Genomic DNA, 26229 nt, shown 5'->3' with positions numbered 1-26229 from the left:
GAAACAGAGCCCTGGCCTCTGTCATGGAGCTCACAGAGGAACGGCAGGGACAGCCACGAAGCAAGGACATGGTAAGGATGATCCCAGAACCATTCATTACAGTAAGAACAGCAAGAAAGGAAATGGCAGGGTCACCCCGGGAGCCTCTCTTAGGCTGGGATGTGAAAGACAGATCAGACTTAGGCTGAGATCTGAAGGCCAAGAAAGCAACCCCCAGGCCGAGGGTGTGTGAGGGTGGCAGGCAAGGGCTGGGAGGGAGGTCGGGGTGTCTGGGGAGAAGACACAGAGCAGGGAAGAGTTTGAGGACCGCAAAATGGCCCAGTGGCTGGACCACAGAGAGGAAGGAAGGGGACAGTGCAAGGTATGGGCGGGAAGGACTGCAAGCTGGGCAAGACGAGCTGGTTTTGCCAGATCCATCTGGTGACTTAAGGCTCATGGATCGGGGTGGACATGGCTCAGGGAAAGCTGTGTGTCGCTGATGTTTACTTGAGGTCTGGCTTTTTGGGGGGTGATGATATCACTCCACAGACAGACACACACTGAAGGCGGGACTCCCACCTCGCTGCTCCTCAGACCACTGTCCACCAGCTCTCCCCAGCCGTTCCCCAGGTCAACCTGCATCCGAATTCTTTCTGTCTCCCCAGATCTCTGCTCCTCTCTCTTCTCCAGCCTCCACCCCTTTTCTCAGGCTTACCTCAGAAACACAAAATGCCTTTTTTGGGTGCTTTTTTTTTATGAAGAGGGATTCAATGCTCTCACCTTCTCCTTCTAGACGCTGCCTTTGGGTGGGATAGACTCAACTTCCACCCCCAAGGAAGGCTATCAGAATCTCTCCTGAATGGAAGACCCATTTCTCCTGAGGTTACTGTCCCACACACCTGTGTATTACTTATCCTTAGTGACGTGATGCTGCACATCGACGAACCACAAAATCCAGTGGAAACAAGTGTCTCCTGCTCACACATTTGGGGCGTTCGGCTTGACGCCTCTTCCAATGGGTGCTGAGCCTGCTGTCTAGCTGGGAGCTCTAGGGCGGCCTCTGCTGGAAGGTAAAGCAACTTGGCTCCTGGGAGTAATGGGTTGTTTTTCACGGTGATGGCAAAGGGCAAAGGAAACAGAAACACAAAGCACTTTTCACCCTTTGCACCAAGTCTGGCAATACCCCATTGGTCAAAGCAAGCCACATGGCTGAGCCCAGGATAGCGACGGGGGATATAAAATAACCTGACAGTGTCTAGATGGGGGGGGGGGGGAATGGATTGGGGCCATTAATGCAATCAATCTAGCACACGTTAGTTCAGGCATTCCTACTTATTAGACCTAAGTAGTTAAAGTGACTTGCCCCAGGGCACCTACCTGAACCTTGATAAGGTCCCAGACAGCCAGGATTCAGACCTCTAGCAAAACCAGCGCTCTTTCCACTCACTATGCTACTTCCCTAAAAGCCACACAGACTCACGTTTCCCCGTGTCCCCAGGAAACCTGGCATGAAAGAGTTAAAAATTTATTGGTGGAGCCAAGGAGTCACATAGCGTACTGAAGAGTGAAGGGAAGCGCAGGTCTAACTGAAGCCTGTGTTACCACCTTGTCAGGGGATTTTAAAAAGCTCAACAATTATAAACTGGAATTGTTTAGCTACTTCTGCTTCTCTGAGAGGTTGTGATGCAGGCTTGGAAAAGCTGCAGTTGTTACACCCACCCAGGGTCCCAATAAGCATAACACTTTTACATTTGTGCTAAGTGCACATATATTTTTCCTATTTATGCTCAACAAATCAGTGTAAGTCTTTTTTTCTCTATTTCATGGTGAAAATGCTCCCCTGCTCCCCCATCTGTTTAAACATATGCACTGGATACTAGGAATCTGACAAATTCTTTATAGATTTTACTTATTTTTTCTCTACTGACTTCTCTCCACCTTAAATCGGTGGCTTTCAAATGAGGGTAATGTCTGGAGACATTTATGATTGACACGACTGGGTGGGGGACTACTGGCCTGTAGTGGGTAGAGGTCAAGGATGCCACTAAACATCCTACACTGCACAGGACAGGCCCCTGCAACTGAGGATTATTTTGTCCAAACTGTCAATAGTGCTGAGTTTGAGAAATCCTGCTTTAAAAAAATATCAGTATGTGGATTGCTGACTCCAAAAATAACAATTACAGAAGTGTTGTTGTTTTTTAATAAGACAACTTACCCTGGGAATATAGTGCTTTGCTTAAACAATAGAGATGGCGACAAACATAAACCATAAATGTTAGTCCCAAATTTCATCATTCCTGTATCTAATTCATCTCTTCCCTTTGAGTCACACAATAATCCCAGGGCGGGCAGAAAGATGCAGAGTAAGGAAGGGGGGATATGCAGGTTTGGGGTGCTGGGCAGACCTGACAGTGAACCCCAGTTGTGCCAGTGACTAGCTGGATGACATTGGTCAAATTTACTTATGAGCCCTCTGCCAGTTTCCCGTTTGGGAAAGTGGGGAAATGGCCAACTGCCTCACAGGGTCGTTGTGGGGATTGATTTAGAAAATCTATATGTAATCTGTGTGGCCCAGAGTAAGAATTCAGTACTTGCAATTTCCCACTCATTCCTATTAAAACTCTTCTTAATTTCATATCTGGATCTTATACCCTGGTTCTTTGGAACTAGTCACATTCTACTGAAAGCTAGCAAGCACTGAATGAGAAAACAATTCTGCTATTGAGATTCCTGACTCCCATTTTCCACCCCCAGGGGACCTGGCTAGTTTGTGGGTTTACAGGAGCATCAGAATGAACTCTGCCTACTCGTTACTAACAAGTTTTGGTGTTTTTATATTTTCAGATCACCTCCGCATTAACCAGCTGAGAAGTCCCACGGCCCTTGGTGGAGTCGTGGCCTCAAGAATGGTAGAATGCAAACAAGAGGCTTGTGGCAACTATATTCTAACATAGCTATAGTCTGTGATGCATTCAGGAAAGCAACTGAGAATATAGTCCTTGGGCAGAAGCCACTGGAATAATGGTGGTGAGTTTAGATGGGAGCCAAGCTCACCCGTGTGTCTCCTGGAGCCTCTGGAGCCTTCCGTGGAAATACAAACACTAGATATTCGCACACAGAGGGGTGAAATCGCACCCCTACCTTACACCATTCACATGAACCGCCTCAAAATGATCAAACGCTTAAGTGTAAGATCTGAAATTGCAAAACTCCTAGGAAAAGAAATAGGGAAAAATCTCCTTTACATTGGTCTTGGCAATGACTTTTTGGATATGACAATAAAAGCAGAAGCAAGAAAAATGAGCACGTGGGATTACATCAAACTAAAACATCCACGCACAGTGAGAGAAACCACCGACCAATGAAAAGGCTGCCCATGAAAGGGGGCAAGCCATAGAACTGACAGGGAGTTAATACCCGAAATAAAAAAAGACCTCATCAATAGCAAAACAGATAATGTGATTTTAAAATGGGCCACAAGGCTTTTTTTTTTTCCTTCAAAAAGAATATACAAATGGCCAACAGGTATATGAAAAGGTGCCTAACATCATTCATCATCAGGGAAATGAAAATCAAAACCACGACGAGATGTGGCCTCCCACCTGTGAGAATGGCTCTTATGGAGAGAGGAGGCTGCTGGCAAGGGCGCGGGGAAAGGGGGGGACAGGGCCCCGCGGGGCGCAGTGTAAGTCGGCGCAGCCACCACGGGAAATCAACACAAAACTACTGTACAGCCCAACAACCCCGCTTCTGGGTATATACCCAAGGACGTGAAATTACTATCTCAAAGGCAACAAATAATCACAGTCCACCGCTGTTTTCTCCACAGTTCTCTGCACTTTTACCCACATTTCACGTCTGAACAAAGGCCGTGACAACGTCCTGCTTCCCCTTGCAACTGTTCCTTGTAAAACTGAAGATGAACTCACCCATCCCCCGAAAGAGGCCGCACACATCCTATATTCTATTTATCCATTTCTAGGAATGTTTATTCCTTCCCTAGTTCAGTCACAATCCCTCTTTGATATCTTTTTTTTTTTTTCATTTATCTTTATTGTTGAAAGAATTACAGAGATATCCCCTATTTTTCCCCCACTGACCCCTTCTACCCCGCCCCCACCCCCAGTCCTTCACCACACTATTGTCTGTGTCCACGGGTTATGAATATGTGCATGTAAATCCTTCGGTTAATCTCTCCCCACCCCCCCCTTCCCTCTGAGACCCCTCAGTCTGTTCCATGCTTCCATGTCACTGAATCTATTTTGTTCATTATGTTCTTTCGATTCCACATATAAGTGAGATCACATGAGTTTGTCTTTCTCTGCCTGGTTTATTTCGCTCAGCATAATATTCTCCAGGTCCTTCTATACTGTCCCAATGGGTATGAGGTCCTTCCTCCTTTCAGCTGCATAGTCTTCCATGGTGTGAATGTCCCACAGCTTTTTTATCCACTCATCTACTGATGGGCACTTTGGCTGTTTCCAGATCTTAGCTGTTGTAAATTGTACTGCTATGATATCTTATAGCTTAAATTCCAAAATATGGGTTAATTAAAACTAAGAACTTTAGAGGGGGAAAAAGAATAATTATAATAAATAATAAATACAAACATATCAAAGCAAGTAAGTATTGAACAACTAAGAACATAGAATAACTACCACAGCTCCTGTTTCTGCAATTGGTCACATGGTCATGGGTTTTATAACTTACTTCTCTCACTATCCATTTCATACCCCCTTTGCCCTCAGTCAGCACCTTAGCTAATTATGGCACTTTACCTGTCAAGGTGACTCAAGCCTCTATTCATGAAGGCTCTGTGCCTGTATTCGGTTACTATAGTTTCCCATTAACTACTTAAGACTATTTTTTAGAACAGTTTGAGGCTCACGGCAAAACTGAGAAGGTACAAAGCTTTCCCATCTATCCCCTGCTCCCACACATGCATAGTTTCCCCATTATCAACAAATCTCACCAGAGTGGTGCACTTGTTACAGTTAGGGAACCTAAATTAACATGTCATAATCATCTGAAGTCCACAAGGTACATGACAGTTTCCTCTTGGTGCCCCACTATACAGTAACAACCCTAATTTCACTTGGGAGTCAGAATCATCATCACAGCGAGCACAACGGAATGCTTGTTGTGGATCTAGAAAATGAGGTCTTATTTTGGGTACCAAGACCTCCCAAACAGCAGAGCCCAACTTGCAAAAATAGAAGCAAAGTTTTGTTATCGGACCACTAGAGGGACAGTGAATAGAAGCCACTACCACGTCTTTTCTTTGGCTCCCAGGTCCCTACATCCCGCCTATGAAAGAAAGGACATTGTATAGTTTATATTACACATTGGTTCAGAGCATATTCTGCATCCTGGAGGACATCACTTCAGTCTTGCGGTGTGTTTTTACCCACCGGTGTTACAACCAAATGTTCAAGTAGCCATTATATTGCGGTACCAGGTCAACTTCTTTGGAGTGACAAAGTATGTATGAGACCAACGGCTTCCATGGGTACAAACCCAAGGCTGTCCTTTTTTCATTCTGAAGTGAGCTCCTGCCCAGAAGAGATGCTGTGTGGAATAGCATCGTGGTAAATGAGGCGTTTCAAAAACCCACACACGAGAGAGCTGGCAGAAGGAGTGCAGGGAAAACAAATTACCGTACCTTTCATGACAATGTTCTTAGAAATGGAGCCACATCAGGAGCTCAGGTTTAGTGTCTGTTGTTGGCAGGTCGGGCACTCATGTTGCGTTGCCACCTGATTGTTGGAAATCTCTTCTTCAGTAGCTGTTCTTTGGCGGGCATTCACATGGGCACAAATACTGCATTCATACCCTGTGCCCATTCTCAGAGGTCCATCTACATATCTCTTTCCCCAGACCTTCTTGCCACCAACGTTTCAACCCTGTTTGTTCCAAGTCCTTGACCCACTGGCCAAACCATCTCCCACTGCCCAGGAATCGTTATAGTTGTATACCCCTGGCCACCTCTCCTCCAGGCAAAGTGAATAGCCTTGTGCAGGGCTCAGAGTCCTGCCCACTGGGAGGAGATCCCTCCTACACTGTTCTTCAGGGATGCTCTCGAGTACGGCTCTAATGCTGTAACGGTGCTCCTTGGAACGGTGCCGGCCTCTCCTGCTGTTTGTCTGTTCAACAGCCATTCCCCACTTCCTTCTAAAAGAAATCCAATATTGTTTAAGTATTCGCAGCAGTATGCTCAAGGAAGGTGGACCCAAGCTCAGGCTAAGCCTCATAACTGTTGTAAACCCATTCCTATACACTGATGATTGATCTAGGGGTGGCCGCATGACCTACTTCTGGCCAATGGGACGACCTGGCTGGAAGTCTAAGACTTTTAGAAGAGATTCTCTTCTCCTGATAAATAGAAAGACATGGGAGAAAATGTCTCTTTCGGGTGTCTCTTTGGACATCACAGTGTAAAGAAGTGCATTTGAGAACTATGGCTTAGAGCCAGGAGAGGAAAGACAAGAGTGTAGAAAAAAGCTGGCCAGAGCCCAGAAATCATCGAGCTGCTGAATTAAAAAAGCCTACAGATGCCTCCCTTCCCCATAATTGCCCATTTTTAAGTCAATTTAGTCAGGTAGTCTGCGGCAATTGAACTAAAACCAGTTTAAAAATAATATTTGACGTTTTATTTACATGTCCTATTACCTTGTCGTAAGGGCTTTATATAAACGTATGGTTAGCAGCTCTGCAGGATTTGAACACCTTTTTGGACGATAGGTATAGGGATGGAAGAGTGGAGAAGGTAAGTAACAAAAAATGTTCTGGGTGATATTTTTTTCCCAGGGATTAGAAAAAATAGGTCACTACTTCATATCTACACACACACCCCCCTTTATGTCTCTAGGTAAATCTGGAAAGGATGGGTTTCTTTAGCTTCAGGACCAGGGTAAGAGGCAAGGCTAAGGGCCAAAGTAAAAAAAAATGAACTGAGAAATGTGGGCAGAACCCTCGCAGGCTTTCCAGGCCAGTCAGAGGTTTGGACTGTGTGGTTGACATGAAAAAACACACACAAAAAACCAGCCTCATAAGGAGCCCTGGACCGGCTCCACACCGGGATTATGGGTTAGGCAGGGATTCGGGGAAAGGCAGCTGTCAGATTCAGTAGCAGTTCACCCTCTTGTGAACATTCGTCTGCGCATATGGAAGAGATAACAGATGATGCCTGCTACCAGGAATTTTATTTTTGCTCAACTCCTAGATCACATTCCCACCCCCCAAAATGAACTGATGAATACAGTTGTAGAGTTTATGAATTCATCTTCCTTGAATGAAATCAATATGTTTCTGCAAAGGGCTTTGCTCTGTGTTCGCTGGTGAGCATGTGTGTCCTGCTGGGCAGATATGACAGGAGCCGCGGCCCTGGAGACAGTGATCTCTGCTGCCATCTGCTGACGCCGGGAGTGAGGGACAGGGCAGGAAAGCAAGGACTGTGCACAGGTCTCTTTTCTAATGAATGAAGATGCAATGGGGGAAAAGCTTGAACTGGAGGCAGGATCCCCTTGGAAGTCCTAGAAACAGTCTCCTGATTGAGCCCCATGGCACCTACCCCATCTCGTCCCACCGTGTCCACTGGCCCATGCAAGATGGACCAGTACAACCACTGCGAGTGACTCACCAGAAGCCAGATTTAGACTGCGTGCCACTGGGCAGCGTTGACATGTCCAGGTGGTTTGCAACTTAGCTCAACAGGAATAGAAGTTTCACTTTCATATTGTTGGTAGAAATAAAGGAGGGGGGTGCATTTGGCCCAGGTGCCTCCAAACAGTGAAAGGAGTGAGAGACATTACAATCAGGATATTATTATAAACGTGCTCCCAATGCCCCCACAGCCTGTAAAATCTGCGGATATGTACGTCATACCGTGTGAAGTATTTCTCTAAATAAAACTCTTGTACAACTGACCTTCCTTCCCTCCCCTAAGAGCCATTCCAAAGGCCAGAAGTGCTCACCCGAGAGAGAGGTTTCCAGGCATTTTCCCATAGGAAGTTTCCTCTTGCTCATTTCATTCCGCCCCTTTGCTCTGAATCACCGGCACTTCTCATCTCTCCCAGTTAATAGCGGCTTGGAAAAACCTATGCATGTTTTATTATATCAATTTCCAACCATCAGGCAGGGCTTCCATTCCATTAACTGCTCTGAATTCTTTCGCTAATGCTAACATTTCCCTAGTCTTGCGTTATCTCAGGGATCTGAGCTTGGAGTTTTAGGTGGGTTTTCCTGCACACCTGAGAGGGCCAGTGGCCTTCCAGGCTGCCTTCCAGACTTCTCAGCATCTGTAGCCTTCATCACACACAGAGAGGCTAATAAATGGCCGGTCATTTCCATGGGGCACTGACCGGACCCCTCCCTCTGTGGTATGTCATTAGACCACTCTGACGACTCTGTCTCCCTTCATTGGTCCCCTTCTCTTCCTCCCATTCAGAGAGAGGTGCTTGGCTCTGTGCTCTCGGCCGCAGCAGGTGAGGCATAGCATGGGCACCCTGGCTTCTGTGTCCGAGTCCTCAAGCTGAAGAGGGGAGGCATAGAAAAGACACGATGAAGAAATGGAACTGGATGCTGAGGGGAGCCGTGGGGAAGGAGGGGTTCACACTCTGCCTGCACCAAACGAGGAGATAGAGGTCCCAGAACAGCAATGCTTTCCTGACGTCCCCAAGCAGACAAGAGCACTGGTGGCGCCACCACAGACACCTCTGTAGAAAGATGACATGTGAACAGAGGTCCCTCCCTAGCGCCATGAAACTACCTAAGTCCCCAGAGCTCTCCCGTGAACCTGGGGGCAGTGGACAAAGTCTCATGTTAAGTGTCTCATGAACCCAGTGGGGCAGGAGCTTTACATCCAAGAAGAATGGTAGAAAGTAGAGGAAGCTCCATTTCCCATGCACCCAAACGCACGGACCGAGGTTCCGACTGCTGCACTGGGTTCCACTGCGGCATGTCCTCAGGTGACTTTGGGTAACTCCCATGACCCCCCAGGGCACCTGTCTCCTCGTTGCTAAAAGAGGACAGTGAACCCTTTCTGCGTCTTCAACATCCTGTCCCCCAGGCTGGCCACCGGGGCTGGCCCGGAGCAGATGGCCCCCAAACGTTTGTTCGGCAAGTCTTAACAGTCGTGAGCGCAGGAGCGTCCTGGCCAATGCTGTGTTACTGTGAAAACTAAATGAGATAATACACACTCCACAGCCCTCACAAGCGTAAGGAAGCAGCACTAGCACTCCCTCCCGCACTGTCCACCCTGCACTGTTGGCAGTGAAACTTGATTACCTACTAAGCGCTGAGTGAGAAGGGCAGCCTTAATAACTCACTTGGCTTGCACACAGAAAGCTCTGTTCCCGTCACGCCTGGAATAACCACAGGCACACGTTTCGGTGCTCACTCCCTTCTCCTGCCATTTCAGCCGAGGCTGCCAGATCCTTCCTCCAATATACTGGACCTGAGGTCCTTCGGTGTCAGGCCCGATGAAGGAATGTCAAGCTGAAGGGAAGGAAGGCGGCTGTATCTTTCTCCACAGCTCCTGGTGATGGCACTGTCCTCCATCAGCAAATAATTCTTATTAAACCCAAATACACGATTATGGCATCATGTTATCGCGGACCTTCTTAGAGGTTTCCTTCACAGAAGTAATTTGTTTCCAAACACAATAAGCGTGAATGGGGTAGAGACGGATGACAGAGCATTAGGGGTGCGCCATTTGCCTTAATCAGATGGTGCTGGGCACAGAGTTGCCAAATGAATGACTAAATGAAAACAGAATATTCTCTGGGTTTATAAAGTAAAATTCCTGGAAACAAAATAAATGAATTGGAAGAGGCTCCTGTGCATATTTGATATAGCCCCTTTTTTCAATCAGGTGAAAATTATCTAGAATAGATGCTTGTTTGTTTGTTTGTTTGTTTAAAGAAGTTCAGGAGTTGCTGGTCTACTCTTAGAGTTTAAAGTCAATCAAATATCATTTTGTCACATACTTTGTATAAGAAGCTGATTAGTTTATTTGCCAAGTCGTTCAGGGCAACAAAGAAATAAATAAAACACAATCTCTGCAGTCTGGCTGGGAAGAGAAGGGAAGTAAGCACAGACACACAGACACAACACACTTGCGCAACCCACAGCAAGGAATACACCGCAGTTCTGCTTGTAGTAGTCTAACCTCTGCGAAACACGCCAGGGCTCTAGAATGACAGGAAGGGAAAATTACTGGGGGACTGGAGTTTAGAAGAGTAGGGGAAATGAAGATGAGGCTCAGCAGTGGCTATGGAATGCCCTCATCTCACTAAGAAGATGGAAGAAGCTAATATCTTGGGGGCATTAATTGCATGCAAGCCCCTGTGATGAAGGGTATACATATCCAGGCTATCTCACCAAAACCTCACACCTACCACTGAGGTGGATATTAGACAAGGAAACAGAGGCTCACAAACGTTTAGTGATTTACTCAGAATGGCACACCTGTAAGTAGAACCCACATTCAAACCATGGGTGTCCCTACAGTTCAAGTCCAGGAGTCTATTATTATAAGACTCTATGGAGTTTGAGTTATAAAAGTGGTCGAATTCTTGTACTGCATGATTTTTTTTAATGACAGGAAGAATATGTGTGGGTATTGTGGGGCGGTGTAAAATTAACTAAAAAATTCCAGTTGCAACCATTCTGTATGTTCAGAATTGGGAGAAGTGAGCCACTGGTAAACGTGCCATCAACCTCCCATTGATGCTCATTTCTTATTCCACTTTTACTAGAATTTTCACCTTCTTTACATCTCAGCACCTAATTTGAATTCTATCTTTGCATTCTGGCTTTAATTCAAGGCCACGAAATTCACTCCTGAAAGCTGGGGGCATGTAAAGTCTCAGTGTATTCCACCTTGACTCTGGAGAGCTTAGCCAATCTGCACTAAATCAGGGAACTGAATCTTAATTACCCTCAGTAACCTCTGGGTGGAAAGAGGGTCACCTGAGTGGAAGAGGGTCCAAGGGAGAGAAAGGGCATCCCCAAGTGGGTTGATGGAGGAAAAGGTACAGATGGGACAAGAACAGCCAGGGCCTTGGAGGAGACGTGGCCACACCACACCCTGCTTCACACTCAGGAACAGCACCGGGAAATGTCTAGACAGAGTATGTAGCCCTGAAACAAGAGGCCTAGAGTGTAGAAAGTCTATGACATGGATTTTTAAAGTCACCAAAATTGATGACAGATGAAGAATGACATGAGGAAACATAGATATGTCACTTCAGAAGGTAATCTCCAACACAGAAAACTATGTCAGCTACTTTCCCTAAAGTTGGATCATTCATTATGCAATCAGATGAACACTTATTGAGCATCTGTTTTGTTCCAGGAGCTACACTGGACTGTGAAACAAAATAAATAAAAGAAAATCTTTGTCCTTAAAAAGCTTGGAATATGGAGCTCAAGACAGACAACCTTGTCAGGGACGGTCTTGAGGTGTTCTAGATGGAAAGCAGAGAACTAACTGACGGCAGACTAGCCTAGCAGAACATATATAGGTAAAGAGATTTAAATTTTTTCTTAAATATTTAAGAGATAAAAATCATCAGTACTTGGTAATTTATTGGATATGGGAAATAACTTTTAAAAAAGTAGTTGTCTCTGGAAGATTTCAGGTTTGGACAAAACCAGGAGACAATACGAATTGCAGGTATGTTCCCATCTATCCACTAAATAAATCTTTATTAAACACTTCTTAACTGCCTAGGACTTTACTTTCTATATCTAATTGAATCTATATAACATAATTTTTCAGAGATTTAGACATTGAAAAGGAACCAGATACCATGTAACCCAACTAATTCAAATAAAGAACGAAAAATCAGATCCAGGTAATTTTGAACAGCTACCCTGTGCAAGTGCTTTGTTCAACACTATCTGCTTTTAACTGTACTCAGGATAGACTTCCAAGGTAATGTATAGCATCCCCATTTACAAATGAAGAAGCTGAGGCTGAGAGGGAATAACTGTCTTATTCACAGACCCACAGCTATGAACTGGCAGAGGCCAGATTCAAACCCAGGTCCCAGGTGGTTCCCACAACGTCCTGCTGCCTTCGAAGAGGACAGGTCAGCACCTGCAGGTTCCTTCATGGCAGTGTTCAAGCCACTCTCTTTAGTCCCTTGGCCCCCGGTATAAGGCGACACGGGTTACATTTTGTTTCGGGCTTGTTCATTTCAAAGTCACGTGACCTGTCGCGAGCACTGTCCTCCCCACGACTGTGAACTTCTCCCTACAAGCTGTGGTGCGGGGGAACACATGTGGTTCTGCCTCCCAAGGGCCAGTTTTGCGCACGTCTTCCCAGCTCTCCCTTCGGAAAGCAGCCATCGTGAGAGTATCTGTACCACAGAAATTGAGATAAGCTATATAAATCAGGGCTTTTTTCCCCCGATTGTTTTGGGAGAAGCAACTGTGAAATATTTACCAGCACAGCCCTGTGTTTAAACATTTATCAATATGCATTTGATACACAAAAGTCTACCTGAGAGCTTTAAAACCACTTCCCTAATCTGAGTGAACTCAGGCTTGGCTAGTCTAAGATATTTCTATCACCTTAGATGTAACCTGCCAAATAAATAGAAAACGGTGTATCATCAGATGTTTTACACACCATGAAATTAAGTGCACTCGCGTTCAATTTTAAAAATATAACTTATCCCCGGATTACTGTTTTGGTACAGATTTCCCTTTCCACTCACTTGTGTGAATTTCATGTTTCTAAATCACAGCGTGTTTGGGAGCGTCTTTTCTTTAGATAGATTTATGAGGTTAAGGGGAAAGAATCTGCAGTTATTTATCCACAGTGAGCTTCCAGGATCTCCCCTTAACAGTGACGAACCATCAGCTCTTAGAATTATATATACAATTCTCACTATGTATGACAATTACATATGATCAGGAAGCTGGCATGATTTCTCAGCTGCAAAGACTGAATGACTAGAACAGTTTTTTGAATAATATAGCTCTAAGGGAGGGCAGATGCTCTACCTGGAAGCTCATAGTTCATTGCCAGTGGCTGCATCAGTAACAGAGAAATTGTCTTTCAAAGCAACTAATGCTGCAGAGGTATCTTCCCATACCTCAAGATGAAGAACTGAACTATAATTCTTCCTTTCACTGGGAAAAAAATGTACATTTTGATGAACTATGTGGGCACACATTAGCTCAGAATGGTGGATTCGAGGGAAGCATGAATATTAATTTGCAATATTTTGAGAGGGACGTGTTTATGGCAATTGGATGATTACTTGCTGGTAATTGTGTCATAATAATGTTAGTAGCTTATATACAATCTCAAAAACAAATAACCCAGGGAGCTGAGCACTGCAATATCATCAGCAGCCCTTCGAAAGCAAATCTTTCTTTGAAGACAAATACCTTTAAAAAAAAAAATTAACTGAGGCTTGCAGAGCTCTTACTCTCGGCTCTGCTTGGATAAGCAGGTATCCAGAGAAGGCTGGTGCTCGCTGAGCATTGCCATAAACACAGTTTTGACCAAAAACTCCAGCCAGACTTGGATGCTAAAACCCGCTGTTGATTTCCCCAGTCCTGCCTGAAATAAGGAGGAGGTCAGAATGGAAAAATGCTGCGGTTTGGGTGCAGTTTTGTAAAACCTGTAGGATATTTTAAATTGGGAAATTCAAAGCTACACTTTCCAATCTCTGCAAGTCATTTATGGGCGCAGGTAATTTTTTCTTAAATCCAAGAAAGTAGAAGTACAGCTGTTAAAACAATAAATACTCTTTTCCAGAAAATAGCATATTGACTGTGTTACAGGACCCTGGAAAGGAGCCCACATCCTGCCACCCTGCATTTGAAAGGACGAGTGTCACGAATCACAGACACAGGACACAGGGACATGTGGGAGAGAGACGGAATTTTCATCACATGTTGCGAATTTCCCAACCGTGCTTTAAAGAAGACATACGTGACACCTTGAGGTACCACTTACAGGGCCTTCCAAGCCTCGCTGTTCAACGGGCACACGGATTCCACAAATACGCAGTTGTTATGCATTAGGACACACAATTCCCATCGGCTCAGGCTGCTACCATTTGATTTTCTTTGATCATGGAGTTCCAAGGCTATTTTCCTTCCTGTCAAGTATCGTTCTAAGTGCTATCTCATTTAATCCTCACAACAACCCAATAAGAGAGATTATCTCATTTTACTGAAAAGGAAACTGGGGCAAATGCTTCCCTGAAATCACATACAAAACTGGTAGGGTCCTTGGCTTTGACGCTAGCCTCTCCTGCCTCCCCGGACAATGTGGAGTGTGCCCGGGCCATTGGGGTGAGCTGTCAAGGCAGAGAACCTGCGCTCTCTGCAGGCTGATTCTTCACAGGGATCCTTCTGACCTCTGGTTTATTTTGTCCCTGGGGGCATCTGCATTTTCATGGTCTCCACCCATCTGCAAATACCAAGCTGGGGCCACCCCAGCTTCTGCTAGTCCACGCAGCAAAACTTACCTATTAAAGTGCAGAAAAGCAAGGAGCAGAGAACTTCAGGGAGCGGGAGAGCATGGAAGTGTGAGAGCACAGGCCCGCAGTGGGAAGGCACAAAGCTGCAGGGTGCCTGCGAGCCCCCCAGTGTCCCCTAGGGAGCACGTTTTTAAGCTACTGGATTCAAATGAACAAATGAGCCCAGGCTCCCTGAGCTGGAACACAGTGCCCTGCTTCCCATGCTTGTCTCAGCAGGAGAGTCCCCGCAGGAAGGCAGGAGCAGAGGCATCCATCCGTCAGGGCCAGGGTTCCCTCCCAGCCTCCATTTGTTCGCACGAAGACCCAACCACACGCACAAACACGTGCAGGAGTCAGGGCAGAAGGAGGGGCAAGGATCCAGGTTTGACATCCCCAAGCAGTGGATCATTTCTGATTCTCTCTCAGCAGCCACCACATCTCCACACACCCCACCTCATGAGGCAGCAGCCGTGTCCACACACTTTTGAGCCACTGAAATGCTGCAGGACCTCCAGGTCCAGGTCATTTTCAGCCAAAACCGACCCTCTGGTGCAACGACTCTGAGATTTTAAGGGAGTGAGACAGAGGAAGAGAGGCCCCATCCCCCCAGGCAGCAGGGTTAGGGTTAGGGTTAGGGTTAGGGTTAGGGTGAGGGTGAGGGTGAGGGTGAGGGTGAGGGTGAGGGTGAGGGTGAGGGTGGGGGTTGGGGTTGGGGTTGGGGTTGGGGTTGGGGTTAGGGTTAGGGTTAGGGTTAGGGTTACAGTTAGGGTTACGGTTAGGGTTAGGGTTAGGGTTAGGGTTAGGGTTAGGGTGAGGGTGAGGGTGAGGGTGAGGGTAAGGGTAAGGGTAAGGGTGGGGGTGAGGGTTGGGGTGAGGGTTGGGGTGAGGGTTGGGGTGAGGGTTGGGTTACGGTCAGCCAGCACCTGAGCCACACCAGCCAGCTTCCTGCAGGGTCTTGGGGAAGATCTAGTCCCCTGGCTCCAAGTGTTCCACTTTCCCACCTTCCCAGTGGAGAGTGGCCACTGGGTGAAGCTCTCTGAAGAAATGTCCTTTGGATCATCAGTCAAGGAGCTTGGCAAGCCAAGCTGTGGCCATTCTTGGAAGTGGTTTAAGTGAAGGTTTTAAAAACTCTCAGGCGCCCTGGCTGGTGTTGCTCAGTGTTTAGAGCATAGGCCTGTGGATCCTTGGACCTAAGGGTTAAGGGTTCGATTTCTGGTCAAGGGAATGTGCCCCACTCAGGGGCGCATTCGAGAAGCAACCAATCGATGTTTCTCTCTCTCTCTCAGCTTCATTCTGTGGGACCCCGGTTGCTGTTCCCTGCACCCACAGGAAGTGTCCTTTGTTAGCCTGTCCCCAGATTCATGCCTTGCTCTCTGCACTAAATCCCAGCTTCCAGCATTCACAGAACACAGCATATGTGAGAGGTAGAATCTAGCACAAGACCCAGGCCTGCTGGGTAACCCTGGGCTGAGCCCTTCACCACCCCAGCGTTTCAGCTCAAAGAGGGACAGTGGGCACCAGAAGTGGACTGGAGCTTAAGCCTTTCCCAGGAAGGAAAGCACTGTGGAAAGGGGTATTTGGAAAACCGACTCGGCGTTTGTTCTTTCCCACCCAAGTAACCCTTCAGAGGAAAAGCCCGCAACACAGCAGCTGCACGTAGAGAGCAGATGGAGGGGAGCTCTGCAGTGACGGAGGAAGCCACCTCGCACTGAAATAGGAAACCGTCTTCCCTGTAAAGGTCCCGTCCATTCTTAATACAACGGGGCCTGACACCACTCAAGCCGGGACTTCAGGAGGTAGCTCGGAGTCTTCCAGGCTGGGCTGTGGACCTCTCATAGTAGTAATGTTTACAACACAAGAAACGTGTCTGTGGTGGTTTCCAGCATGAATCACTTGAGAACTTTCCTGAGGATACTCCTTTCTGGATATGATGCCATTTTGCAGCTTATTTGGGAGGTGATCCCAGGAAACTGTTAAGGGAGAGAGTGAGGAAGTGAGGCAGAGGAAGGGAGATGGTTAGGAGGCCAATAGAGGGGTGTCCTGGAGCTCAGTCCCGCCAGGGGGTCTGGGGCTGGTGCAGAGCACACACCCCGGAGTCATCCAGGTGAAGAGCTAAGGAGACTGTGATGACCCCCTGCCCATCACTGGTCCAGAGCTCCTGAGGCAATGAGGCACTGCCCTCGTAGCTCACCCTGCCACCTGCTGAGCAGTCCCCAGCGGCCAGGTGACAGCCCTCAGCCAGAGGGGGGCAGGTGCCCATGGCCAGCTGCCTTCAACACCTTCGCCACATGGCAGCCAGTACCAAGGGACGGAGAGGGGCCCCAAGAGTGATGGATAAATAGATAAATATGTGTTTCTTTCTTTCCACAAAGTTAGCCAGCAAGATACATTGCTCTGCAACTTGCTATTTTTACTTTACAACAGATCTCGGAAATTGTTTCAAATTCAGCATATACAGACCTTCATTTTTGCAACTGCTGTATAGTATTCCACCGCATGAGGGAACCATAATTCACTAGCCAGTTAGACAGGGCTGGCCATTTAGTTCGTTCTTATACTTTCACTATGACAAACAACATTCTATACCCCATTTTTTACTCCTATGTACGAGTAAACCTGGAGAAGAAATGTGTGGGAATGGCTGCTTCTAGGGATATAAAGAGGGTGCAGGGACTTGGTCCCACCAGCAATGCAGAGGGTCCGTTTCCTGCTCCTGTCCCCCCCGTGTGCTCTCAAGCTTCAGGTGTGTGCCTGGTATCCTCTTGACCTTTGCAAGCCAGTTCAGAACATAGGACAGTGTGTTCTACTAGCCATTAGGCAGGTGTGAATCTGACTGAGCAGGTCCCAAGACCGAAGAGGAACGACTCATGGGAAGATTCCATAAGAGAAGGGAATCACACTCACACACACACTCACAAATGCACACACCACACACACAGCCTTTCCTGGACAGGAGGTGGCTACCTCGCCACACGCCTTCTCTCGTACATTTTAGAAACTGTGACCTTAGTCGGCCCTGGCATTGACAGCTGCAAATGGCATTATCCTTGGATACCAGCTACAAGCAGCCTAATAGAAAAAGATGCCCAGCAACGGCCTGTTATCAAGTCGTGTTGAGTCCCCAGGGCAAACTATCTCTCTTACCCTTTTATAGAACATTCCATTCCCTTTCCTGGGTAGTTTATCTATTATAAACCCACACACACACAAAAATATAGGTTTTTTTTAAAAAAAGGACTTTTCTATGTTGTAGAATAGGTAAACTACCTCACCTGTTTCACCGTGACTTATTAGAAATAACTGCCAGCGGTCATTTTGGCAGCACCGAGAGCAGGTGTGACGGCACACCCGCCAGTCTCAGTCCTGCCGAAAGGATGAGCTTTCCGTTCTCATGAGTCACCTTAATGCTCTCGGGGAGATTTGCAGCAGCCTTGGCACACCCGCAAGGCTGCGACGCTGTAAACCCTGTATTCTGGCTTTGAAACATCTACTGTTTCTCTTCGTGTTTGTTCTGAGAACATTAGGTGGCAAACTTGGAGGTGAGATCAGTGTCCTCTCGCCTCAGCTGCAGAAAACTCTGCCCGGGCACCGCTGACATCACCAACAGAGCCGCAACCAAACGAAGACACGGGCATCTCGTTGCAGCTGCCACAGACTTGCCCTAAGGAAGGGGAAGGTCCGTGTGTAAAAGTGTGTTGTGCTTGCTGGGGTCTGGGCAGAATTCTCCGCTGAGACAAGGGAGGGGTTTAGTTGGGGATCTGGGGGGTGGGATATTTGAAGATGTCACCAGAAACATGGGAAAAGGCTGGGATACCTCCCATCCCAGACCCAACCCCTCAACACCTTCCGTAGAAAAGCAAAATCACCGAGGTCTTGTTTTCTTCATTCAGATCATAGATACCTCTTGAGTGCCCACTATGTCTTACAGGAGATGGGGTCTGGGTCAAGTGTGAGACCTTTCTGGGGCATGGAGATGACACAATGTTGAAGTCTTGGACTCAACATCTGCTGGCTTCATGCTGGGGGCAGGTGACATAACATCTCTAAGCTTCCATTTTGCCGATTGCCGGGATGGCATCACAGGCTGGTAAGGGGTTAGCTGAGCTGAGGCAGGCCATGCACCTGACACTCAATAAGCCCAACTCCTTTCCGCCACTCATCTCGAGCAGAGAGAAGCTGTGCGGAGGTTCTGATCAGGGCTGAGCTGCTTGTAGTTACATAACCAGGTTGCATCACCAAGAATGAATGAGCCACGAGGAGAGGAACCATAAAAAACAGAATAGCTTCCTCTCAAGCCTAGAGAAAGACCTGAAAATGCCCTGTGTATTGATAAATAAAGTATTAGAAGCAGGGAAACCTGCAGTCCAATATTGTCTCTAGTGCTGTGTGTCTATGGGCAGGTAGTCAACCTCCCTGAGCCTCAGCATCACTAGATTCCTGTAAAGTGGGGGTAATTACAGTACACATCGTGTGGGTTTGTGGTAAAGATGACATTAGATGAGGAATCTCACACACACACGCTTGCACACACGCACATCAATGTCTGCCACATAATAAAAGCTCAGTAAATGTTATCCGTCCTTATGATTGTGTCATACAGAAAGCCCCTCCTTCCTGTCACACATTTGACTCCAAGAAACACACACACAAAGGTAGGGATACATTTGCTTCCTTGATGGGAAGCCAAGTAGAGGAGACGGCTTTGGGCTGAGGCAGAAGTAGTTTAAGTCTCGATCCCGTTGCTGACCAGTTCTGTCACCTTGGTTATCAAGGTTCTTTTCTGAATGAGTTTCCTTCCTGACCACTGGTTGTAGGATTCTGTAAGGTGAAGGTGTGTATAAAGGACACAGAGTGACTGAAATGTAAAATAGTACTATTGTTTGGACAAGGCAGACAGATAGTGGACTTGAAATCGGACAACTTGAGTTGCTTTCCTGCTTTGTCTCTCACTGGCTGTGTGGCTTTGGGCTAGTCACATACCCTCTCTGACCCACCTCTATCTCTACATCTATGAAATGCAGATAATAAATGCCCTGCTATTCTCACAGGGCTGCTAAGTCTCAACCCTGAAAAATAAATCCCAAAGAGATTTGTCATTTAAAAGGTCTCATGGCTGTTAGTTAGGGCTGCGATTGATCACAACTGGGCATTTGTTTGGGCAGCTGTTTGCCTCACAGCACTAGAAGGAAGAGCAGAGAGTGGAAGCCAATGCAGAGAACGCAGGAGAAACACCGAGACAGCAGAAGTGACTTTTCCACCTGAGGTCTCATGGGAACCCAGGACCTGAAGGATTTGGGTCAGGAGGTTCTGGGTAGAGGGTTTGCCTCTCTGTGGTCAGAAAGTGAGCCCCAAGCTGTCGCTGCTGTCAGGGACCCTGGGGGAGAGCAGAGCAGGATCCTAAGTGCTGCTTCCCCGTGGCCTCCTTCAAAGGCTCACAGGTTAGCTCCCAGCCTGCTTAGCACAGAGGGAATCAAGCTCTGCAGCCAGAGGACAACTGACAGTGTTGATCTCCGCTCACTTCCAGGTAAACATCCAGGACTCTTTCATTAAAGCCCTGGGTACCTTTCCATCCTGGGTTCCCTCACTATCTTCCATGAAGGGTGCAGCCCTTGAATTACGCTTCCAATGCCAAGTCTGGTCTGATGCACAAACATTAACGAAGCTGTATTCCCACGGCTTCTGCAAAGGCATCCAGCAACATCCCTGAGAACATAGAGGAAAAAGGGGAAATCTCTGCCCTCATCTGACTTCCGAGTCTGGGCTCGGAGATAAACCTTTAATTCACATGAGCTGCTGCGTGTTCATGCTTCTGATGTAATCCGCATTCAGTAGGACCCTGTGGGAATGAAAGTCTGGGCAAAATAAAGGGATGTCAGGAAGGGAAGCTGTTCCCTTTTCCAGTGCTTCTCACCCTTTTCCTTTCTTGTAAAGTTTACAGAACCAAGGAGGTGATGGGCAGGCCAAGGGTCCCTCCCGCCCCCATTTGTAGCTACAGGGAGCAAAGACCCATCCCAGAAGCCCCACTTTCAGGGCAATTTCCAGTGTCAAGGAGAAAGCGGGGGGCCTGAAGGTCAGCTCTTGATATTTGAAAATGATGGTAATTATTCACCTCTGTTTGCTGTAGCCGTTATTTTTTATCCCCACAAAAGCCTGTAGTGTAAGTATTACAGGTTTTTACAGTATATTTAAAAAAAAATACTATATATGTGAACAGGTGGGCTCTAGATGCTCAGCAAACTGGTACGTGTGGCTTGTTGTGTATCTAGAAGGGGAAGCTGGAACCAAGTACGGACATGAAGGGGAAATTTTCCTTTTTATTTCTGTACTTGGGATTTATTTGAATATTTATAATATATTTTGCACTATAGATCATTTTTTATTGCAATAATGCAAATGTTAAGGACCACCCAAAGGGGGCAAATGCTCTTCCCTTCCCCCTCTGAGAAGCTATGTCAAGCAAACCTTCAGAGCTGCGCTCGTGAGCAAAGGAATGGTCCATCCTGCCGCGAGATATATAGGGAAGGACACAGACAAGGGGGTCTCTCCTCAGAGGTAGGCACGGGCCTGCTTGGTTCTCAGGCTACCGGGGACCCACAGAGGGATCCTCTCATTCCATTCCCTTCCCCTGCTCTTTCTTCTTGGGCTGGCAAACTCTGAACTGAGCAGCATCCCAGCTGCTGTCCTACACTCCATGTGGGCATGGGGATCATTTCCTGCTTTGATAACCTGCCACTGTTAGCTGGGTGCTAATTAGCAGCCAGTACAAAACACAAGGCAAGTTCTAGGAATATGCAGACAGTTTCCACAAGCAGCCTGCTTCCCTCGCACTATGTTAATAATGAAGATATTCCCCCTGGTACCTTGGGACGGCATATCTGATAAAAGGCAGCAGAACAATTACATGTTCCAGACATTCATGCTGAACAAACAGAACGAGTAGAGATGGAAGCAGCTCCGATACAACCCTTCACACAAATACAAATCGGCAAAAACTGCCATTTAAAATCCCCCGTGTTTGCTCTATTAACTGAGCACACTTCACTCCCCCAAACGCCCAAGATTAAAATGGTGCCTTGAATGGAGTCCACATTAGACTAAGTCTCTGCACCTTAGGAGAGCAGGAGCCAGGTAGCTTGCTTCTACATCCCTTCACCTGCTTCAGGGATCATAGTTCTGTTTAGTTAGGGCAGCATTCACTGGGCGCTCTTCAAACACATAAACAAGCCACGGTCTACACTGGCATGTGCATTTACTGAGTGCCATTGGACTGTAGCAGGTGCCAACTGAGTCATCAGTCTGATGCTCACACTGGTGATGGTGCTCCAAGACCCCTTCTCAAGTTTGAAAACCCATTTATAGATGGAAAAGCTATCATGGGCCTCTATGGCATAAAAGATATATTTTAGCATTTATTGATTTTTAATACATGTAATGAAAAGTTCAATTATAAATTCAGCTACTCTTCAAAATAAACTTGAATCTTATAATCAAAAGAGTATTTACATATATTTGCAAACATTTGCATGCTGAACACTGTTATGGACAATATTTGTGTCTCTCAAAATTCACATGTTGAAATCCTATCCCCAAATGTCATGGCGTTAGGAGGTAGAGCCTTTGGTAGGTAATTAGGTCATGAGGGTTGAGGCCTCATAAATGGCATTAATAGTCATATAAAGAGACCCCACTGAGCTCCGTAGTCTTTTCTGCCATGTGAGGATACAATGAGAAATCTGTAGTCTGCAACCCAGAGAGGGATCTGTCTCACCAGGACCCAACCACGCTGGCGCTGTAACGCTGGACGCCCAGCCTCTAGAACTGTGAGAATGAATACGTTTCCACTGTTTATAAGCCACCCAATCTACCGTACTAAGCTATGGCAGCCCAAACAGACTATTTATCCGATCCACAGGTTACAGCCCCAAGGACCTCTTGCAATATTTCCTTAGCCATGGCTCCACAGAGTCCTCAGTCCATAATTCAAGAATCACTAGTATAGAGTATGCAAAAGCGAAAGTGGCCTGGTTTTCTACCTTAAAGATCTTAACATTTTAAAAATGGCTCGAGTCAAAAGTTTCAAGTTAAGCTGGTAATGGACCAAGGGAAGAGAGCGGATGGAAGCCTAGGGGAAACAAGGGCAGTGGGGATGGAGAGGAAGGGAACAGAATGGTCAAAGCAGTAGAGTCAAAACCTACAGAAGTTGATGACTATCTGAATTCAGGGTGTGAGGTGAAGGAAGAGCTTCTAGCAGAAGCTCCATTGTGGGCTGAATGGTGGAGCGGGTCTAAGATCTCTTTCCCCAAGTCAAATATTGATATCCCAGTGCGCTTAGATAAAGACTTGCAAACCAAGTGTGAAAAAAAATGAGTGGGGAGAGACACAGAGTTATTAATTATTCTTGATCTTCTGAACTTCTTAGCTACAGTTGGTGCGACCACCTCACCCCTCCCACAAGCTGACTACCTGATTCTCCACCCACCCCCTCTCACAAGTTTGATAAGAGGAGAAAGTTAATTGACAAATGAAAGCGATTATGAGCCTGGCACACCATTGAAGCTCCCTAAGTGGCAGTTGTTTTTATTATTACAACTCTCATGGAGTCAGAAGAGATGTATCCCAGAGCAGCCCAGTGACTCAAAGTACATGTCTCATTTGGTTTCCAGACATAGCAAATACCTTCATCTCAGTCAAAAACATCAGTGTGTTAAGGCTCATTTCCTCTGACAGTGAATGGAAGGTGAGGTGAGACAGAGGGATTAGAAAATATATGTGCATATCTTTATTTATATACGTAAATGTGTGTTTATATATTCACTTGATAGTGGCTTTAGTGAGGTTGATACGGATACACAAGCTGAGCTTGGGAATGAATTGCATCCGAATTGCTCCCTGCCATTTACTTCATGCTGCTTGGAGATTGCTACCTTGGGCATAGGATGAGAGCAGGAAATGTGCTTCCTGTTAGTAAAAGGAAATAAATAAGCAGTTACCCTTCAGTGGCAATGAAAGGAGTATCTCGTAAACGATTCCCTTTAATGTTGTTTGTTTGGCAAGAGCAGGATAGTATCTTAACAAAGCTTTTCTCTTTGTCTTCACCTACTCTACCCCCCACCCCAACCAAAGAAAAAGCCTCTGCAATCACACCTGCCCCCAGATTGCTTTGCTTCCAAAATGACAGCAAAGCCCACAGGTGCACTGCTTCCTCCTTCCAACAGGAGGCGCTCTGATGGATCTGACAACCCCAACTCCCAATTTATCATCCAACTGTGTCTGCCAGGCTGAAAGTGTTGTTATGAAGGCCCATCCCTAGGCAGCTTCGAAGGGGAAAGAAACACCTATACAGCCTCTAAATGTTTCTGGCATAGGACCAAACCAACGATGACTCCTATGTGCTCTGAAGTTTGCGCACCACACGCTTCAAGGCCGCTTTAAAAATAATAAAACAAGGAAGGAAAGAATGGAGGGAGAGAGGGAGGGAAAATCTAACCAAATAAGAATTGAGGCAGGGGCCTTAACTTCTAACCTGAAGCACATGCACAGAAAAGGAAAGATGGGAGGGAAGCGAAAGAGAAGACAGACGACAGAAACCCACATTAAAAGGCAGCACGTGAATGACGATGGTAGCTTTGGGCAGCAAGATGGGTTAACCCAGGAGCCTGAGCAAACTCGCTGGACAGTTTGCCATCACTCGGCCCAAGTTTCTGACATGTAGCAACCAAATGTAGTCAGAACTGGAATCTGGGACTAAAAGGACAGGTTTGAAATGAGGGTTAATGAGTCGTCCGTGGATACAACAGTCTTCACTCCCGATGTTATGGCCAGCGCAGGGCTGTCCCAGGAATGTGCCGCAGCCCCTTCCCCCTGCAGCAGGGTGGCTCTCCTGCTGCAGTCAAGACGACACAGCTCCCCTCCTGCAGCTCAGCTTTACATGCCTGGAACATGGGTGGGGCAAACACTAGGTGGTTCATCATAATCAAAGGACCAATAAACCTCAGGTCTTGAAACTTCTTAACACCCCACCTGAAAGGTGCTCTGGCTCGAGGAAGCTAGAGATGCCCACACATCACGCCTGCAGCTCTGCAGGCCGCCTCTCACAATGCTCAGGAGGCAGTGCGGGGCATGATAGAGGGAAGACTACAGAAAGGGCTGGCGTTGAGTTTATGATCTCTGAGGAAGGGTGCAGGCCACTGTAAAGCTAAGCCAGGTGCCTGGAAACTTAACCTTAAGAGTTTATGAAAATTAGGAAAAGGTCTGGGGGTCTATCATCTGAGAAGGCAGGCAGTAACCATGCAAACCCCACTTTAAACTGGGAAGACAGTTCCACTCCGCCAGGTGAAATAGAACTTGAAATTGGGAAGGCATGCTCCTTTCCAAAGGCTGATCTTCGCTGTGAAACATGGAGTGTCGCTGAGAAGGGGAAGCACACACGGGGAACGTTGTGTTCTTTTCCGTCTAGAGTCCGATGGGTCACTGCCGCCTTCCAGAGCTGGGAGGGGCCGTAATAATGAGGGAGTAGGAGAGAACATGGGGACTGGAGTCTAATTCTCACTTGCCATACGGTCAAGAAAAGGCTTATCTAGTGGAATGTGAAATTCATAAGGGTAATTATCTGCTGTATTCATAAGAGTGGCTAGAAGGCCATTAAGTCTACAACCATATTTAACTATGATGCCTAAAAGTGGAGAGGCACTTAAAATGCTTTTGTGGATATTTTCATTCATAGGGTTTCAGAATATCAAGGTTTTGCCTTTCTCACCCAATGCATCAGTTTTAAAATATATACATAAGGGGGGTGGAGGGACTGGATAAAGGCATATGAAGGGATTATCTACAGAACATATATGCATAGCCAATGGACACATACAAGAGTGTGGTGAAGGCCAAGGGGGAGGGCAAGGGCTAGGTGGGCAAAGGGGGAAAAACAGGGGACATCTGCAAGAGTGTCTACAATAAAAAATTTAAATTAAAAATGTACACATAAAAATAAAATATATAAATAAGAATACACACCTAATACTAAAGTCTATGTTGCTTATATATTGCTGTGGTAGCTTAAAATAATAATAAACATGTATTATCTCACACAGTTTCTGAAGGTCAGGAATTCAGGAGCAGCTTAGCTTAGCTGCCTTGAGGTCTCTCATGAGGTCATTGGCAAGCGCCTGGCTAAGGTCTCAGTCATCTGAAGGCTTGACTGGGCTGGTAGGATCCATGTCCAAGATGGCCCACTCACAGAGCTGGCAAGTCAATGCTGGCTGTTGGCAAGAGGCCTCAGTTTCTCATCACATGGGCCTCCTTGTAGAGCTACTTGAGTGTCTTCACAATATGGTGACTGGCTTCCCCAGTTGTTCATTGTAGTATGACTGTGCTTGCTTAAATAAAGTAGAAATGTGTTCTCTCATTTATAAAAGTCCCAAGGTCGGTGGTGCATGATGGCATAGTGGCTCAACTAAGTCATCAGACACCCAGGAATCTTTTATTCTGTCCACTATCCTTACTACGAGAACTGAAGGTTGCCTCCTTTCTCAGCATGGCTGCTAGAGAGCCAGCCATCTGTCCACAATCCAAAAGGAAGTAAAATTTAGAAGGGAAAGGCAAAAATGGGTCCAAACCAACTGTCTGTCTCATAGTTCTAGGTCCCAGAGGAGCTCCCCAAGAACTTCTATTTCCATCTTATTAGCCAGAATGACCCCATCAAATTATAATGGAGGCTGGGAAATTTATATCTCAGGCAAGCATACTGCCACTCCAAATAAACTCA

This window comes from Miniopterus natalensis, chromosome 1 (genome assembly GCF_054644295.1).
Source record: "Miniopterus natalensis isolate mMinNat1 chromosome 1, mMinNat1.hap1, whole genome shotgun sequence".
NCBI classification, from domain to species: domain Eukaryota; kingdom Metazoa; phylum Chordata; class Mammalia; order Chiroptera; family Miniopteridae; genus Miniopterus; species Miniopterus natalensis.
This window is presented reverse-complemented; position numbering follows the sequence as displayed.